This window comes from Phalacrocorax aristotelis, unplaced genomic scaffold (genome assembly GCF_949628215.1).
Source record: "Phalacrocorax aristotelis unplaced genomic scaffold, bGulAri2.1 scaffold_80, whole genome shotgun sequence".
Taxonomy (NCBI): domain Eukaryota; kingdom Metazoa; phylum Chordata; class Aves; order Suliformes; family Phalacrocoracidae; genus Phalacrocorax; species Phalacrocorax aristotelis.
The window spans coordinates 237131-251895 of record NW_027441280.1 but is presented as its reverse complement, the minus strand read 5'-3'; the positions used below and the strand labels follow the sequence as shown (position 1 = coordinate 251895).

At 52.3% G+C, this 14765-nt stretch overlaps 1 long non-coding RNA gene across 2 annotated transcripts; it reads right to left on the bottom strand.

The window, feature by feature from the left end:
* Positions 1-887: 887 nt before the first annotated feature.
* LOC142051232 (uncharacterized) lies at positions 888-9802 on the bottom strand. Of its 2 annotated transcripts, XR_012658362.1 has the most exons (6): positions 9625-9802; positions 9330-9448; positions 9131-9239; positions 6526-6632; positions 1539-3264; positions 888-1332 (listed from the first exon to the last, which is right to left on the bottom strand). It is a non-coding gene; the product is annotated as an uncharacterized LOC142051232 (long non-coding RNA). The 2 variants fall into 2 exon arrangements; XR_012658363.1 differs by lacking the exon at positions 1539-3264 and having other exon boundaries at positions 9625-9787.
* Between the last annotated feature and the right edge of the window lie 4963 nt (positions 9803-14765).

Here is a 14765-nt window from a genome sequence, read left to right as displayed (position 1 = left end):
AACATCTCTATCAACGTGGTTTCTTTGCATTTTAAAACCTTACATAGCATAGACATTTGCACTATGTGTCTACTTACACATCCTTACGGAGTACATCTATATTTTATATAGACTATCTGTTTTACATTTACATACAACATCTGTTTAGACTTAGCTATTATATTTACACTTACACCTATTTAGGCTATTTACACTTACACAGAATATCTCTTTACACATACCTGTTTAGACTTCCATATTAACACGTACATAAAACAGCTATTTAGGCTAGCTATCTGCTTACTTACCCTTTGACACTTCAATCTTTTTCGACTTCTCTATTTAGACATCTACTTACAGTTATACCTCGGCTTATTTCACTCTATATAACCTCTATTTAGATTACACATCTACTTAGACTATGTAACACACACTAAGCGTAGATGCTCGCTCTAGTCAGACTTTCTTCTGCTTTGAATTCCTTCATCTATCCTTTTCACTTTAAACTCCTTTATTTTTTGATCTAGATATATAGACGGTCGAGTTACTTTTGTGTTTTAAAACCCTGCATCTCGATGCAGAATTTTTGTATCCCGAAATCCGTTATATAATATAGGAGAGATAAGTTCTTATCTCAAAATCCCTTTATGCATCTATAAATTAATATTACACATGTCAATATATATAAGAGGTTTTTGTAATAGCCCCCCTGAATTTTCAGGCATTTTGGGGCTGTAACCCCCCTTTTTGGGGGGGAACCCCTACATGACGCCCCCACTCACCTGTTCCTCTGACGCATTATCAGCTCCCCCAGTGACACCGGGGCACCCCACATGACATCGTCACACCCCCCCCAGGACTCCCCCAATTTTATTCACCCCCAAGAAGGGCACTAAACAAGGGAACCTGCTCCAACCTGCAGCTCATTACTTTAATAGTGCCATTTACAAAGGTACACGCACACCCCTCCCACACCCCCCAGAAAAGGGGGAGCTCTGCTAAAATCTAAAAGGTGGGGCAGCCCCCCCAAACAGCTGCAGCCCCCCCAGCCCCTGTCCGCAGGCTGGCGGCTGCCCCACGGCAGAGCAGGAGCGTGCCAGAGGACGGTGTCACGTCTCTCTCGGGCTCCGCTCGGACATGTTCCCGCACTGGGACGGGCTCCCCGGGGTGACAAACAGCCCCGGTCCCTGGGGGCCCCGACTCTCCCCACCGGGCAGCCCTCGCGGCCGCACCTGCGGGGCACCCGCTGGAGACAGAGCCAGGAGCCTCCAGGCCGAGGGATGGCCCCTTACCTTCACCACGCTTAACGACCGGCAGGCATCTCTTGAGCATCACGAGACACTTAGACGACATCTGAAAAACAGAAATCCCAAACTATATTTCAGCACGTTAAGAAAATAGCACAGAAGAAAATGGAGGAGCTCAGTCAGCATAAGGGGTAGGAAGGAAATTGAGCCGCAGCAAGATTCCAGGCAAACGGGTCACGTCAAAACACAACACATCCTTTAAAAGCTAGAGTGATTGGAACGCTTGAAAACGGTATTAAGACTAACCGATACCATTTTGAACAGATCCTTCGCGTAACACTGAACGCTCTGGCTGGTGCTGGAAAACGTCTCATCCCTTCCTTACGGCACCGCTGCGGGGAGATAACCCCGTGAGGCTGCGGGGCAAAGTTGTACCGGAACCGGAACCTCCGCTTACAGACCCACCGCAGCAGCTACAGCCCTCGCCCTGCCGCCGCACGTCTTGCTGCCTGGCTCCACGAAGCCTGAAGTGAAGCGTGTCAAACTTGAAAGAGTAACGTAAAAAATTAAGAATAAATCTCAGTAATTCACTTTGTGCTGAGAAGGCGGGCGCGTGTTTACGCACATCCAATATGAGCGTCTAGGCTCTAAAAGCTTTCCATTTTCCTTCTGCGTTCATTCAACTCGCACAGCCGTTCACGCCCGCCATAAGATTATCTATCTCCAAAATACACAGCAGCAACGTGACTGGGGGGTTTTGGCGTGTTACGGAGTCGGGAGGGACGTCCGCCCGGCTGCCCCGCCCAAGAGATGCTGCTGAACTGCCAGGGAAACGCGCGTCGAAAGCGAGACTGAAATAAAGTACTTAAGAGCGCTCCCTCAAAATACCGGCAGGAAACACCCCCCCACAACATTCAGTCGCCCCTCATTAAATATTTACAACAAATACCTACCTGCTTAAGTACACCTAACAAATCGTACCCTACATCTGCTTGGCAGTTACAGCTGAAAGAGCGCAAGTCACGTCGTAAATCAGACGATGTTAGCTTTTTTTTAAACTTTCATTTATGACAGAAGAATCGGTGAGTGAAGAGATCCCCGATACAGTTTTACTTTTTTGGGGGGGGGAAAAAAATAATACCACAACAAAAAAACCACACAAATCAAATCCCCAGTGTTGCAATACACGGGGCTACCAAGAAGGACCGGCAGACCTGCTAATGCGTTCGGCTGTACCGAAGCATGCAGGGGAACCGCATTTTATGGTATCTCGACTGTTACAACTGAGAACCCAAGCACTACCAATGCCATCAACCTTTGGAGTATGTGCTGTGCTTGGATCTCCGCAAGGACCATGGATTTTTTTATCTTTAAAAAAAAGCAATACTTTGCAAGTCTCGTGCTGATGAGTTCTGCTGACAAAGACACTGTCTCTAAGATGCACTCTGATGGCAAGTTCATAGAATGCAACCTCACTGAATAAGAAATATCTCAATTTTTCAAAATCTCTTCCTAACAAAAGTCACACTGTGGGGCTTTCAGATGGGTCAGATTATGCATCCTTTCACAACAAGAAACACACCAGCTAACCAGGATATTCTTGCAGTGGCCAGGTGCCTCTTCATCATGTAAAAAAGGAAAAAACCCAGAGCCAGCAATAAGTATCACACAGGTCAACACAGATCTCTTCCAGAGCGCCCCCCTCATCAAAACGAACATGCCCATCGGCTCACCTGCTCTGCACAGATTCCAGCATCACACCCCGCTTCCGTCATCGCTTGTGGCACCAAACGTATCAACACACAGTAAACTACCGTTACGCTCGTGAGAAATCACCGCCCCGTGACTTCCTCATTACTACCCAGCTCACTTCTAATGCTCATACGCCGTTCCAAAGACGGCCCACGTGTTACCTACAAAACTGAAGAGCTCGACGACGGACCACAGCATTCTCTGGTCTTAGATGCTGGCCGCTGCCCCACCTTCTCAGACCTCTCATAGGCGTGCGGCAGCAGCACTCCGAGCCTGCCAGCGGCACCTGCAAAAAGCCAAGCGAAAAGGCACCTCCTGAGATGCTGCCCGATGCCACAGCCTGCCCGCACCGATCCCCGTCTCGCACCCCTTTCCCTCGACAGCCTCCCACCCGGCCTACGTCACTTGCAGCTGAACACGGCACCTCGCCCGCCGTCCGTAACACCCAAACGACACGCGTTGCTTATAACTTCACCAGCAACACAACACCTCAGAAAAGAGCTGCTACTTCAGCCCACCAATCACCACTCGCCTTGCTCGACTTGCCTCCTTTGCTCATTGCTACGCTACTTCAAAACCAAAACAAAAGACAAACGCAAGGAGCAATGGAGTCACAGAGGCATCGGTCACATCTTCCCTCTATATACACCACGCACCGACTCACCCGCTTACATCGGTCCCCTCAGTTCCCCTCCGTCGCCCTGCACGACTCGTCCCTCGGCATCTCCAAAACCAATACGAAACAAGTCGCCTGGTTGCACAGCAGTACCTTAACTGTTCCTGAACACCGACTATAACCTGCCATTAAAAACAAACATATGACATCAAACATGAAGCCCTACGCACGTACAAGCTTGAACGCCCTGCAGAGGTAATCTGCTCAGCTGAACTCTAGCTGCCTCTCCCAGATAGCCACGGTCACGGCCTCCGAGCCCACAAAACGTCACGGTGATTACGGTCCTTGCCTGCTGAGGAGGGCCACTCCATCCGAGATGACGGTACCACCTTTCCCCCAACAGCCTTAGCATAGCAACAGATGAACCCTAAGCTCTCATCGCTGTGCCACCTACCCGACTCTACACGGCCAGCAAGGCGGCTCCGAGCCAAACTCACAAAACGCACACACCAACGCTATGAGAAACACTACAAACTGCGCGCCTCCAAGACGAGAGAACGCTCTCGGCAAACACAGAGACAACTGGACGGAAGAGCTCGTCCAGCAACAAGACCTGCAGAACCCTGACAGTGGTGCAAGGAGGCCCTAACGAGATCCAAAATGATTAGAAGAGCGTCAGGGCCCGTGACAAGAAGTTCCTCTCAAAACTGAGAGGGAGGAGGCACAAGAAGCCCAGCTACAAGACCTAAGAACGTAAGGATGCAGGGAAGAAATCACGCTCCCTGAAAACAGACAGCGACAGAGCAGAGCTGTTCACGCATCTGGGAACGACGCCGCAGACGACAACTGCCCAGAAACTCCTCAAACATCAGAGCGATCCACGCTTTAAACTGTAACGCAAAAAGAAGCACCCGATGGGCGCCGGCCCCACAATTAGGACCTTGCCAGCCCCTAGGGATAGCGCTGTGCTCCTGAGAGCAAAGAGAACAAAGTCACCAGCCCCATGCGCCCCCTCACTGCGACCCAGCTCGCCTGAAATGCTCCTCAAATAGCCTTCGGTCGCATCTTCCCTTTAATCCCGCACACGGACCCGCTGCCTTAGTGTGCTCTACTCAGCTCTGCTCCATCACCCTGCACAGCTCCATCTTCATCCTCTGCAAGAACAGCATGATAGAACAAGTCACCTGGACGCACAGCAACAGCTTAACCATTCCACAGGTCTTGCTTCCACGTAGGAATACCATCTAGAGCCCAACTACTGCATGCCATTAAAGGAAATACCTTCAATCAAATGTTAAGCCCCACGCACGTACAAGCTTGAACAGCTGAGAGGTGCCCTCTGCTCAGCTAGCACTCTAGCTGCCTCTCCCAGGCAGCTACGGTCATCCCCTCGGCACCCACAAAACACCCCGGAAATTACCATCCTCGCCCGCTGCCAACGGCCACTCGCTCCGACGAGGGTTGTACGGGCGTTGCCAAAACAGTCTATGCATATTAACATTAACCATATACTCTTATTGCTATTCTTTCCTCCGCTCTACCATTGCTACACCCCCAGGCGGAGCAGCTCTGACACAGGCATCGACGTGCACGGACCGACACCGCTCACAAATACTACAAGCGACGCGATCGAGGCACCTAAGAAAACTCTCACCGAGACGACGGACTTCCGGCCCAGAGATGCCACCGGGCGAGAAGATCTATACGGCAGCGAGGAAGAAGCTATAGCATCCGCAGAGAAGTCACGTACCATCATCACCTGCGATGAAACCATATACCCACAACTAGGACGATGCACGAGCGACAAGCCACTCTTAAAGACCTCAGAACGTACAGGTGCAGGGAACAGGTCCCAGAAAAGGGCTCTGCGTATTCAGACTGCTCTTCAGCAGCAGTACTGAGGCCGCCTTAATCACCGCCGCAAAAAGATGACCTTCTATAAAGGTCTAATATTTCAGACACAAGACAAATCTATGCAGTAGACTTAAAATGCGAGAAAGGAAGCTCTCGGTTACCATTATGCCGATGAGCCAGGGCTTGCAAAACCCTCAATATTGCTACCTAGGTGCCTGCTCAGCACGGAGAACAACAGACACATCGAGACCCAAGTACAGTAAGGAACAGACTACAAAATCCACACAACAGCACAAGCACAGGCAGGAACTCCCCTGCCTGGCAGATGCTTCTGTTTTGCAGAAAGGACACCACAACCTCTCTCGGCCCAAACGTGTCCGGTCTCTGAACGGTACCCTCCACTGATTTTACAACCCTTGCCTGCCCCACCTGCGCTTCCCCCAACCGACCGGCCACCTGCACAAAGACAGCATCGGCCCCTCAGCTTCCCTTCCAAATCCGGGGGCTCAAAAGCCATCCTTTAAGAAGGCCACACAGGCTATGTAGGATGGGGCTGTGGTCACACGGATACTCTTCATCTCCAAATGTGCGGTGCCATCACTCAGCGTCACACCACTCAACGCCGGCCACTTCTGCAACAACAGCCTCCTCGGAAGCGCCGTGAACTTCCGCTCCCCCACGCTCTAATGAGGCTGGATGTCGTGGCCGCCGCCACCTACGGTGCCTACAGAACCAGAGAGACAAGGTGACCGCTGCGCCTGGAAGCGGCCGCCCGCTCACAAACAACTCCACACCTCAAAAATAACAGCTGCTACGGTTTCCTGTTCATCGCTCACCTTGCCCGATGAGCTCGGGGCAGACATCCCGCTTTGCATATAGTTTTGTGAGTCCCTTCATTAACTAGTCACATAGGTGCTCGCACTGCACGACCCCTCCGTTGTCACGTGCTGACCTACCTTCTCACGATGCTCTGTTCGCCCCCTCCCTCCCGTGTCCGGCTCCCTGCCATGCATCTCCACCAACAGCCACATTCCAGACTCATCCTTTCCCCTACCGTGCCAACACGGCTCCGCTCACCTCCCAGTCCGTGCCTCCCGGGTCAGTGGCCGCGTCAGGCGCCTGCTCACGTACTCGGTCCGTCCCCGATGGCTGGGGAACCGTCACCTTCAATGCTGGGCCCACTTCTGGGGAAATACGGAGAGGCACACAGATATTAGACACTGCTTTCCAAAAGCAAGAGCTCACCACGCAAAACAAACAAATCCTTTTGACTGACTTGTTCGGCAACACAGAGACCCCAAAGGCAGAAATCCCAGACGAGTGACCTCACAGCCTGCCCCGTCACAGCACACGACGCCATCTGCTCGCCTTTGCTGTCACGCCTCACTCAATTGTCCTGCTTAACCCTAGACCTATTACTTGAACTGCAAGAAAAAGTCAAACCACGCAACACACAAAAATTACAGTTCGTGTCAGATGACTCAAGCACAGGCGGACACCGATAGGGCAAATGCCAAAAGCAATAGGGGAAGCAAACGGGCGTGGCTGGTGTAGTGACACACACTCCCTTTGTAGGTAACTCACTCCTGAGCGACTCCATGAACAGCCGCGTGGAGAACCTCTCGGCAGACAGCACGCTCGAGTGGCCGCGCTGACACATACGGGGAAGGAGACTGGGCTACTGGAGGCTGCTTGCACACAGAACGCGGCCATTAGCTAACACTTAAACACCCCTTTCCCAACCATCCCCCGGTACCAAGACTTCAAAAACCCCTCCTCTCCTCCTGAACTGTCAGGGAAGGAACCTCACTCCTTCCCGACAGCTCCTGCCCTGTATTTGCACCCCTAAAGCCCCTCTGTCAGCCGCTCCTCGGGAGCTGCCCTTCCCACCTCTGCCCCGCGTTCTGCGAGCACCTCCCACCTTCCGGCTTCCCGCAGACTCCGTGCTCTCTACAGGCCCACAAAATAACAGAAGCCCTGATGCTTATAATCTACAAGGGACCTGCCGCAAGCTGCAAAGGTTCTCGGGACAACGTGGTACTCTGCGGGCGATCGGGAAAGGCGACGAGCAGTCCCGTACACCGACACACACTATGCATTACGCCCCTGCTGCTTTCTGAAGGAAGGCTAGAGCTCCATATACAGACACGTACAACACGCTCACCCTAACCCCTACCGCAGCATCTCACCATCAGTCCTATTGAGAGATAACGTCAACAACTTGCACAACACACAGGCAAAACCGGTGGAAAAAATATAAGCTTCTATCTTTGGTCAAGTCATAAAATTCCGGGAAAACAAAACAACCAAACAAAAAAACCTACCACACACACAAAAGAACAACAAACCACAAACAAAAAAACCCAGACAAAACCATAACACCCCCACAAAACCAAATAATCCAAAACAATCTATCAGACCATCTTGCTACCCCTGAACACCCAACACAAACTTACTGACCCAAGGAAAAACAAAAGCTCGTACAAGTGTACTTTCTAATATATATCTGCTGCTCAACTTTGACTGCTCCTTAATCTCTTACCTCAGCCAGAAACCTCCCCATCTCTGAATGTCAAAACACACCTACCCAAAGAGCTTAGACAGCTCAAAACCTGCAACCAACTCAAGGAACAGTACCAGAGAAGCCCAGGAGCAGAATGAGCCTCCCGAAAAAAGGCTGGGGCTCATCTACCCCAGCGGAATGGCAAAGCAGAACGAAATCTTTTAAGAACCCCTTCTCAAAAAATATCTCTGGTTATAAAGTCAATCATTTACTGTAAAACCATCAACCATTCGGAGTCACCTCAACGCTCTCTCTCGCTCAGTCCCTTAACAGAACTGGATCAGTCTCAAAGGACAAAAAACATGAAAAGAAACGTGGAAATACACAAGCGTATCGGGAACTGTATGAAGCAGTTAAATTAACACCTCAATAGCTGGGACAAAACTAAATTGTAAAGGACAACAAAAAAACACCCCAGGAGACGCATCGATAAAAACAGATGAAGGCTCTCTCTTCTCGCAGAAGCTCAAGGAGAGACATGAGCCAACGGTACACAGCTCTGGGGTATCGGATACCGAAAAGAAACATACTCGAGACAGAAAACAGACTGCTGTGGAGCACAAAGGTGGCTTTGGCAAAGGTTCTGCCGGGACAAGAGTCACAGTTACAGGGAACGGACAGCGGCCGGCAGGGGAAACGCCGTCGGCGTGGAGGGGCCAGCGGGGTAAATGCCGCCCTCAGCTAACGCTGCGCTATCAAGCCTTAAGCGAAAACTGCAGAGTAGTTACAGGAGACGGGCATAAGATGGATGCTGAATATCACTTGATGGTCACAAAATCTCATGGGGATGGGCACCACGTAGCCTCACGGACACCCCTTAGACCCAAACGCTTAACGAAAGACGCTTCTTGCCAAAACACAAGCTCGACGAGGAAAAGCCAAAGCTGATGCGGGGGCAACTACTAAAATCTCAGTACGTGAGCAGGCATTACTTAAGATGGTGCGGTGGTTCTGCCGGGTCCGTCCAACCTGAGCAACGGGTTCTAACGCCTGTCCAGCAGCGTCCATGGTCTCTCTCACGGCCTCCCACATCAGAAACCTCCCCTGCCCAGGACCGCGTTTTGCATGTCCCACCCCTCCCCATCCCCGCAATGAAAATCAAACACAACAAATACGCACTCTACTTCATCTTCTTGGCCTCCAAAAGAAGCTTCCTTCCACTGCTGAGCGTCGACACCGACATCCTCATGCTGTTCCTCAAAAGCAGGCTGGCCCTCGGGTGCCCGTACTGCCAAAGGAAGAGAAAATGATTATGCTCTTATAATGAGCTCCATCATCCTCTCCTTCTTCAGGAAATCGAATCCCGATCACTACATACCAGAAGTTTGTGCAGGAGATGTCCGAGGCCAGCCCCGTAAATGAAGCACTCTGTGACCCTGCTTTCTCTTTTGGCCACAGCACCCGCCACCGGGGAGCCCCAAACCCCTTTGTGACTCCCTAGGAAAACCAGATACAACTAGTTCAAAACATCTGGCAGGAGAGAGATGACCGACAAACACGTATAGCCCACCTCAAACCAGCTAGAGAGCTGACTTCCTCCCCCACTAAACTCTCGTCTTCGACAAATACACCAAACAGAACAATGTTTACGCTGAACAGAACAAAACCCTTACCCCTCTGACACTCTGAAAAGGATTTGTGCACCCACAAAATATATATATTCATGCTATCGACCCACGTGCCACACTTCCTCAGGGTCAGCCCCGCAAAGACAGGAGAACACCCGATGCTCTCTCCACAGATACCCCGATACTCCGCTCCCTTCTTCGCCGCTCCTGTCACGGGAAAATGCTGGGAATAAAAAAAAGGTTCAGAGAAGCAAAACAATAAACAATAGGGAGAGGGACCAGTGCAAAGGAATAGAGAGAGGAAGAGACGAACAGGAAGGACAGACAACCCCATCCTGAGCACAGCCTCTGGGAGAGGGAAAGAGGAAACAGCGACCGTCATTACCGCAGATCGACTCAGACCAAAGCCTCTCCTTCCGCAGGGGCTTCTGGACACACCGCTCCTTCCCTGCGCTACTGCCAAGGGCCCCTGCACTGAGGGGGAATCCACTGCAGGCAGAGAGAGGCGGAGAAAGGAAAAGTAGCCACAGGCTACAGGAAAGAGAGAGGGAGGACTGAAAAGACGGGGAGGCAGGGAGCCACTCAGAGCGAGACGGAGAAAGAAGGTGCGGGGGGGGTGCAAAAAAAAAATAATTTTGCAGCAGGTAAGGAAAGAGAGGGGGCCAGGGGAGAGACAGGGAGGGCCCAGGACGTATAAGAGAGGCAACGGGGCCCCACTGGCCCAGGACTCACCGCGACTCTCGCTCTCAGCGCTGCTGGCACAATTTAGCCGTTCACATGCTACTTTCCCCTCCTCTCCTCCCTGCCTCTTCTGCAGCTCCAGACTCTAGGCCGACCTCCACCTGAAGAGAACACGGGGGTGTCTTACAGCTCTTACGAGATGAGGCTTCCTAGGCACGTAGCCTAGCTCGCTCGTGCACTACACGCCCGTACCGAACTGCGGGTTCCAACTGTGGGAAGAAGGGGGAGTCCTTGGGGGCTACGGCATTTCTCTTCCTAACTAACCGTTACACATGACAGAGCCCTGCTTTCCCAGAAACAGCTCAACACCTGCCCGCCGAAAAGGAGGAGCGAATTAATTCCTTGCTTTGCTTCCACGCACAGCTTTTGCTTTACCTATTAAACCGTCTTGATCTCAACCCATGATTTTTCTCACTTTTACCCTTCCAGCTCTCTCCCCCAGCCCACTGAGGGTGGAGCGAGCAAGCAGCTCCCTGGTGCAGAGTTGCCAGCTGAGGCTAAGCCACGGCACGCGCTTGTCCCGGTTTGGCAGGGAACGGACCGTCCGTCGCCTGGCTCCTGGAGCGACGGGCTGCTGGGCAGAGGGGGAGGCCACCAAAGGTGACGAGCAGGGCACAGGACAGTAGGAGGAGAGAAGAGCAGCATCCGGCTGGACGGGGGCGGGGGGGGGCGTGTGTGCGTGTAGTGAGAAGGCACGAGGCAGGGAACAGGACGGCCAGAGGAGGACAGGGAGCCTGACGGAGGTGGAGATAAAAGCAGCAGAGAGAGGGGAAGAGCAGGACACAGACCAACAAAGAAGGATGAGGAGCAGGCTGGAGACGCACAAAGAACCTGGGGCAGGCAGCACGACAGCGAGGGAGGAAAGAAGAACAGGGGCAGGAAGCTGGACCGAGCGAGATGGAGACAGACAAGATAAGCGACAAGAACAGGGCAGAAAGGGAAGAATGAAGCCACGGGGACAGGGAGCCGAGACGGCCAGCGACGGAGGGAAGGGGCCGGGGAGGGAACACCACAAAACAAACCATGGGGCTACGTGGTACAGAGCATGAGAAGGCAGAGAATTAACAATTAGGGACAGGGAGCCAGAAAAACAACAAAAAAAACACCAAAACAAAGGGAGATGGAGAGCAAAAGGAATCGCAATGCGTACAGAGAGAAGAGAGAAACAATTCTAAAAGAGGGTCACGGGGAAGCCAGAGACAGCAAGATGGAGAAAGGACAGAAGCTACAGGCTACAGGGCAGAGAGGGAAGAATTAATGAATAGACGCAGAGAGCTGGGCAGAAAGAGGTGGAGAAAGGCTGAAGATCACACGGCCAACAGGGAAGAGAGAAGAGAGGGAGGAATTTTAAAAACAGGGGCAAGAAGCCAGAGAGAGGGAGAGAGAGGCAACAATAAATGGGGACAAGCCACAGGGCAGCGAGGAGGGAACCGATGAATAAGAACAGCAGACCAAAGAGAACACAATGTAGAATGGAAAAAAGGAACAGCGGCCTACAGGGAAGGAGGAATTAAAGATCAGGCACTGGGAGGCAGACAGAGACACATGAAGAAACAAGTGGGAAAAAAAAAAACAAACAAACCAACAACGGCAACGGGCTACAAAGACAGACAGAGAGGGAAGAAATAAAACATCGCAGCAAGGAGCTGGACAGAGAGAGATGAGGACAAACAAATAGCACGGGTCTACGTGACAGAGAACGTGGAATTAGAACACAGAGAGAGGGAGCCGGACAGAGAGAGAGGCCGAGAGAAAAACCTAGACGGGCTACAGCGGGCAGAGGCAGGGATTAAAACCTAGGGACAGGGAGCTGGACAGAGAGAGACGGAGGTCACAGGGAACAGCGGTGGCTGCAGGAAGAACAGGAATCCACAAATAGGGAAAGGGAGCTCGACAGAGAAGAACTCAGAAAGGCAAGAACAGTAGCAGGGTGCAGAGCAGAGCAGACGAATGAAAAAGCGCGGGGGGAGCGTTGAGGCAGACAGAGAGAGATTAAGAAAAAAGTCACGGGCTACGTGGCAAAGCAGGAGGAATTCAGAAACGGGGATGGCAACCAAGGGAGAGTGAGCTGGTGAAGGACAACGGGCATTCCAAGTGAGGGACGGGGAGCTGGGAAAAGCGAGGCAGAGAAAAACAGAATCACAGAGAGAATCACACAAAGCCAAAAAAGAAGAAACTGAACAACAGGAACAGGTGTAACCAAAGCGATGAAATCAGCCAACCAGAGACGGTGTTCCATTACGGGAACATGGAGCGTACGAATCAGCGCACCTGTCGATCTGCATTTTAGTCCCTAGGCGATCGTTAACGTCAGCAGAACAACAGACAACGTGCTTCTGTCAGAAAAGGACGACAAAACGCGGTTTCGTGGAGCGGACTGAGAGAACTAGCCAAGACTGCCAAGATTAACAGCCAAGAAGGTAAAAGGCAATTCTGGCAGGGGGAGATCGCGACCACCGACTCACGGACCACCACCGAGCCTGCGCAGCGATTTACATACGGAACGAGCAAGTTTGTACCGATCAGCAGACAGGACAATAATGAATACGTATGAATACGTAAAATTTTGATCTACAAATTGAACGGGAAAGGTGCGTGAGGTACGCACGCCAGGAGGAGCGATCCCCCGTGCATCCGGCGCCGTGAATAAAGAATGCCTGCTCTTTAATACTAAATTGGTCTTGAGGAGTTGTTTCCGATTTTACCGCGTTTTTCGGTAACACAGGGAGTCAGACCGAGAGAGCCAGAGAAAGACAAAAATACCGACAGGCTACAGGACAGAGCAGGAGGAGTAAAAAAATAAAAACGGAGCCAGAGCCAGGCAGAGAGAGGCGGAGAAAGAACAAGTAGCCACAGGCTACAGGACAGAGAGAGGGAGGACTGAAAAGACGGGGAGGCAGGGAGCCACTCAGAGCGAGACGGAGAAAGAAGGTGCGGGGGGGGGGGGGCGCAAAAAAAAAATAATTTTGCAGCAGGTAAGGAAAGAGAGGGGGCCGGGGGAGAGACAGGGAGGGCCCAGGACGTACAAGAGAGGCAACGGGGCCCCACTGGCCCAGGACTCACCGCGACTCTCGCTCTCAGCGCTGCTGGCACAATTTAGCCGTTCACATGCTTCTTTCCCCTCCTCTCCTCCCTGCCTCTTCTGCAGCTCCAGACTCTAGGCCGACCTCCACCTGAAGAGAACACGGGGGTGTCTTACAGCTCTTACGAGATGAGGCTTCCTCGGCACGTAGCCTAGCTCGCTCGTGCCCTACACGCCCGTACCGAACTGCGGGTTCCAACTGTGGGAAGAAGGGGGAGTCCTTGGGGGCTACGGCATTTCTCTTCCTAAGTAACCGTTACACATGACAGAGCCCTGCTTTCCCAGAAACAGCTCAACACCTGCCCGCCGAAAAGGAGGAGCGAATTAATTCCTTGCTTTGCTTCCACGCACAGCTTTTGCTTTACCTATTAAACCGTCTTGATCTCAACCCATGATTTTTCTCACTTTTACCCTTCCAGCTCTCTCCCCCAGCCCACTGAGGGTGGAGCGAGCAAGCAGCTCCCTGGTGCAGAGTTGCCAGCTGAGGCTAAGCCACGGCACGCGCTTGTCCCGGTTTGGCAGGGAACGGACCGTCCGTCGCCTGGCTCCTGGAGCGACGGGCTGCTGGGCAGAGGGGGAGGCCACCAAAGGTGACGAGCAGGGCACAGGACAGTAGGAGGAGAGAAGAGCAGCATCCGGCTGGACGGGGGCGGGGGGGGCGTGTGTGCGTGTAGTGAGAAGGCACGAGGCAGGGAACAGGACGGCCAGAGGAGGACAGGGAGCCTGACGGAGGTGGAGATAAAAGCAGCAGAGAGAGGGGAAGAGCAGGACACAGACCAACAAAGAAGGATGAGGAGCAGGCTGGAGACGCACAAAGAACCTGGGGCAGGCAGCACGACAGCGAGGGAGGAAAGAAGAACAGGGGCAGGAAGCTGGACCGAGCGAGATGGAGACAGACAAGATAAGCGACAAGAACAGGGCAGAAAGGGAAGAATGAAGCCACGGGGACAGGGAGCCGAGACGGCCAACGACGGAGGGAAGGGGCCGGGGAGGGAACACCACAAAACAAACCACGGGGCTACGTGGTACAGAGCATGAGAAGGCAGAGAATTAACAATTAGGGACAGGGAGCCAGAAAAACAACAAAAAAAACACCAAAACAAAGGGAGATGGAGAGCAAAAGGAATCGCAATGCGTACAGAGAGAAGAGAGAAACAATTCTAAAAGAGGGTCACGGGGAAGCCAGAGACAGCAAGATGGAGAAAGGACAGAAGCTACAGGCTACAGGGCAGAGAGGGAAGAATTAATGAATAGACGCAGAGAGCTGGGCAGAAAGAGGTGGAGAAAGGCTGAAGATCACACGGCCAACAGGGAAGAGAGAAGAGAGGGAGGAATTTTAAAAACAGGGGCAAGAAGCCAGAGA